The sequence below is a fragment of the Montipora foliosa genome, chromosome 5, assembly GCF_036669935.1.
Source record: "Montipora foliosa isolate CH-2021 chromosome 5, ASM3666993v2, whole genome shotgun sequence".
Taxonomy (NCBI): Eukaryota; Metazoa; Cnidaria; class Anthozoa; order Scleractinia; family Acroporidae; genus Montipora; species Montipora foliosa.
Window position 1 is genome coordinate 26452157 of NC_090873.1, and position 5000 is coordinate 26457156.

At 36.9% G+C, this 5000-nt stretch overlaps 1 protein-coding gene, 1 long non-coding RNA gene and 1 other non-coding gene across 3 annotated transcripts in view; 1 reads left to right on the forward strand and 2 right to left on the reverse strand.

The window, feature by feature from the left end:
- Positions 1–5000, reverse strand: part of LOC138003822 (beta-1,3-galactosyltransferase 5-like) — a 170785-nt gene that overhangs the window by 32278 nt on the left and 133507 nt on the right. The window lies entirely within an intron of this gene.
- Trnas-aga (transfer RNA serine (anticodon AGA)) lies at positions 2448–2521 on the reverse strand. Its single transcript has one exon. It is a non-coding gene; the product is annotated as a tRNA-Ser (tRNA).
- The window catches only part of LOC138003825 (uncharacterized), a 176124-nt gene continuing 176090 nt past the window's right edge, over positions 4967–5000 (forward strand). Inside the window, exon 1 of the long non-coding RNA XR_011123678.1 lies at positions 4967–5000. This exon is cut by the window's right edge and continues 587 nt beyond it. This is a non-coding gene — a long non-coding RNA (uncharacterized lncRNA).

The following is a 5000-nucleotide window of genomic DNA, read 5'->3' on the forward strand; positions in this document are numbered from 1 at the left end:
TGATTTCAGTTTTACACTCCTTTCTTACAAAATTGGTCTCATCTGTACATCAGTGGACAGGGCCTTTAAAGTCGACAACATTTGGAGCGGCTTTCACACCGACATCTAACAATTAACGTCTATTCTTCTGCAAAATTGTTTCCCATGTAACATTGTACAAAGAGTAGTTAATCAATACATTCACAAGGTCCACAACACCTCAGTTGATGCATCCCGGCAGGACCATTCTGAGGGAACGACCAAACGGTTTTTCAAGTTACCTTATATTGGCCCCTTTTCCCTTTTAGCGCAACGTAAAATCAAAATTATCGCCAAGAAATATTGTAAAGGTTTTAAACATTCGGTTAGCCTTAACTTCCTACAAGTTAAGTAACAAGTTTAGTGTGAAGGACTCGATCCCCATAGTGACTGCGCTCCGTTCCCAGGTGGTTTACAACTTTGCATGTGCAGGATGTCATACCTGTTATGTCGGTGAAACCACTCGATATTTTGGCACCAGGGTTCGTGAGCACTTATCCTCGGAGCCCAGTTCCCATATCTATAAACATCTTCAGGGTTCTGAGTCGTGTAAGAATCTATTTTCTTTCAATTCTTTTTCCACCTTAGACTCGGCTCTCTCTAATTTTCAACTTAAGATCAAAGAAGCCCTTCATATTGAATGGGAACGACCCGCTTTGAATAAACAACTGGAAACATATTAATTTAACACTCTTACTTTAATTACTATTTGTATTCAACATTTTTCACAGTTTTGTACTCGCACCTTTTATTCTCCCACTCCGTTGTATCCCTTCAGTATCATGTAACCTTTTTTCAGTGATTTGTAACAATTATTCTACAGTTTGTAATTTACACCTACTTGTTACTTACTTTATAAAAAGTCACTTATTTGTAAAATTCCCTCAACTGAAGATGGGTACTGAGGATCCGAAACATGTCTTGTAAATTTAAAAGTTGTGTCGTTTTTTTTAAATGTATGATTTATATATTTGTTAGATAAGGTTTAATTTAACCACGGCAATGGACCTCTTTAGCTTGTACGTTTTCTTTTCCCATTTCAGACGACGTGATGTTTCCAAGAGAATTTTCTTTTTGTTTTTACATAAGTTATGCATACATGTGCACATGCAGAAGACCACATTTAAAAGAAGCTATTCCCTGGAGTAACATCACGTGGTCTGAAATGGGAAAAAAAAAACGCACAAGCTAAAGAGGTCCATTGAATTCTTGTAAACTATTAACTGTTCATGTACAGCAATGTAATAATACGCTTGTGCAAATATTCAATCTTGTAATAATGTTAATCAGATCGGAGCACAACGAGCATGAGGGCACTATGTTCAGCCAAAGTCTCTGGAAGTTTCTATTGCAGGTATAAACGGAACTGTCAATTTTCGATTCGGTCCGACTGGAATATCTGGGAACGCCATAGTCTATGTTGAATTTTATGACCGGTCGTATCGTTATATTGCTTTCCATCTGCACGAAATGTTGTTTTGTTTGTCTCATGCCCCCATAGTAACACCTGAAATTTTTAAGCAACAATTGTGGCTTGGGTTGGTTTTGCGGAATTGGTGCATTTTAAAATCGGGTAGAGATTGTGTCCTTAATTCGAAAATTGACTTGATGTTTTGGAACTTTCATCATGGCTAAGACGTTTACTGTTTTTTCTTGTTCCTTTGTCGTGCGTAACAATTTGTTCACGCTTCATAAATTATTGCTTTGTGCCGCCCAATGAAGCCACCATAATTTATCTCATCGTACCTTGCAGCTGCGTTTCATTTCACACTCACAAGCGTTTTATATACTGCATCTGAATTTTTGAAACGGTGCCCTGGGATTCCCAGAGTTACAACGCTACCATTAGACTAATCCTTCGAACTGCGTTAACAATACTGATCACGCTAACTGTAAGATGGGCGTTTAACGTGGGAGCGACAATCGTAGGATGTGATATAAAATAAAAAAACCGACCTCTCGAGGATTTCAATGTTCTTTGCGCGGTCCTAACATGGCTGCTTTGGGACATGAATTTCATTTTCGAGTGTCGATGGTATCTTGAGATGTCATATCCGCACGGGAAGATAAAATTTAGAATTAAAACTAGACGAAAGTTGCTTACCTTGAGCTGTAATAAACCAATTTGGCTAACTCAAAGTTGTACCCCTCTGTCCGCTTAGCCCATACTTATTTATTCTTTCTGTCGAATTGTTAGCACTGAAACTCCGTTATATTCCAGAGTGCAAAGGTATCTCTCTTCCAAACTCTCAAGAAGTGAAGCTATCTCAATTTGCCGATGACACAACACTCATTTTAAGTGATATAGACTCCGTTAAGGCTTCTTTGCATTGTATTAACATCTTCGGTGAAATATCAGGTGTGTTAAAGATGATACAACAACAATAATATTCAATGTAAGGAGAAATGTAGACTCGGAAAAATATCCGAGTCCCAGATGGGATTTGAACCCACGACCCTCCGTGATCTAGTCGGATGCTCTAACCACTGAGCTACTGGAGACTCTATGGTGAGCAAGGGTCAATTTGTGGGTCAATTTGTGGGTCAATTTGTGTGACAGCGCGATGCTGTTAGTGAGTTTCAAATATGCTAGTCAATACTTGGCTGTGTAGGCGCGCGCTATGCGGTTCCAGTCGAGAGCCACAAATTGACCCTTGCTCACCATAGAGTCTCCAGTAGCTCAGTGGTTAGAGCATCCGACGAGATCACGGAGGGTCGTGGGTTCAAATCCCATCTGGGACTCGGATATTTTTCCGAGTCTACATTTCTCCTTACATTGAAATATCAGGTCTTAAATTAAATGCGACAAAGACAAAAGCTATGTGGATTGGATCGAAGAAAGAGTGCAAGAATAAGATATTGACTTTCACATCGATAAGAGAACCTATAAAAATCCTTGGTACATATATATCATACGATCAACAAAAAGCTAATGGGGCCAATTTTTTTTAGCAGAATTCAAAAAATGAAGACTGAATATGTGGCAGACGCGTGACCTTTCTCTTTATGGCCGAACGCTCTTAGCGAAAACAATAGGAGTATCTCAGTTGATATATACTGCTTCGATGCTTACGGTCCCTGAAAATATTATTCAAAAAACGAAAGCTGAACTCTTTGCTTTCCTGTGGAGAAATAAGATAGACAAAATTAAGAGAAAAGTGAAAAGTTATTTATCAACCTCTTGTAGATGGAGGTTTAAATTTTATTAATTTCAGAACTATGTCAAAGTCCCTTCGTCTGAGTTGGATTGGCAGACTGCTAGATGGCAGCGACGCTAACTGGAAGGCAATTCCAAATTACTATTTTAATGGACATGGTGGCCTAACCTTTTTACTAAATTGTAACTACGATACAAAATGCACCGATTCAAGCTTGCCCCTGTTCTATAAAGAAATGCTAGAATACTTTCAGGAGCTTGTTAATATGTATAATCTTGACCAGCGACGGAAATTTGTCTTGTGGAATAATAGGCAAATAAAGATTGAGGGGAAAACATTGTTTTGGAAAACATGGTTTGAAAAAAGAATTTTTTTGGTGCAAGATTTGCTTAATGAGGACGGAAAGTTCTTGTCTCTCCAAGAATTTCAGGATAAATTTGATTTAGAAATTAACTTTCTTCAATATTTTCAAATGATTGCTGCTATTCCCAGCGAGATTAAATGTAGTGCATATAAAACGCAAATTACGCCTGATGATCTCTTCAAAATGGAGGATATACTTCAGTTAACTAAAAACCCTTCGCTCTCCTTGGCCAAAATGAGGTGCAAACATTATTACAAACTTTTTAATGAAAACTGTATCATTGTGCCTACTGGTGTGAAAGCTTGGGAACAACTCTTCCCTGATTCGTTTGTTTCCTGGAAAGCTAACTTTCAAAAGATATATAAAATAACTAAAGATAATAAACTAAGGCAATTCTTATTTAAGCTCCTGCATAGGATAACTGTTACTAAGCGAGAACTGAAAAGATTTAAAATTACAGTCGATGATCAATGCTCTCTATGCTCAAGTCAAGACTCTATACTTCATACATTTTTGGACTGTTCTACTACGTCCTAATTTTACAACGATATTGTGAAATGGTTCAATAATCTGAGCAACTTAAAACTTACTTCCCCGAATGAACAGATTCTATTCCATATAAAGGAGGAAAAATGCAAACTGACGAACGCCCAAGAACGCAGACTAGATATTCTCCTTCTTTACACCAAATATTATTTATACATTTGTAAATCACTTTCTAAGACGCCCAACTTTGTAGAACTACAGAGGAAAATTGAATGGCAATGGAAACTTGAAAACTGCTCTTCTGTTTGATACTAACCCCCCCCCGTCTTTATTGTTGTTATGTTTATAGATATATATATATAGCTTGAATATCTGTAGTGGTTGACCAAACGATAAACTCCCAACAGAAGGATCCAAAAGGATGCACGTTGTCTCCTCAGTTAGGATTTAAAGTTGCATATAAACTGGAGAGGAAGACAAAACTTCTCGAAGGTCCAGGAAATTTAAAAACGGATCAATTCCAATGTTCCATAAAAAGCTTTTTTGTTTCCATTATAGTCCCATCTAATTTGTAGTTGGTATTACATAAATAGTTTGAATCACTTGCATAACTCTAGATTTTATTATTACATCATTACTTTTGTTTTAGTGATCAAGCTTAGTTTTGGCTTGTATTGTACCATACAATTTACTACTTAATTGTATTCCATTACAATAGCCATTGTTAGTCTTTCAGAGACTATATAGTCTCCACAGCTGTAATAATTAGGCCATTTTATCCTTAGATTTTTAACTTGTACTCTATTTTAAAAAAAAATTTTAACTGACGAAGGCCGAAGGGCCGAAACGTTTTTATTAAATTTCCTGGACCTTCGAGAAGTTTTGTCTTCCTCTCCAGTTTATATGCAACTATATATATATATATATATATATATATATATGTACTTTAGTACGTGCGACTTGTATAGTATGCT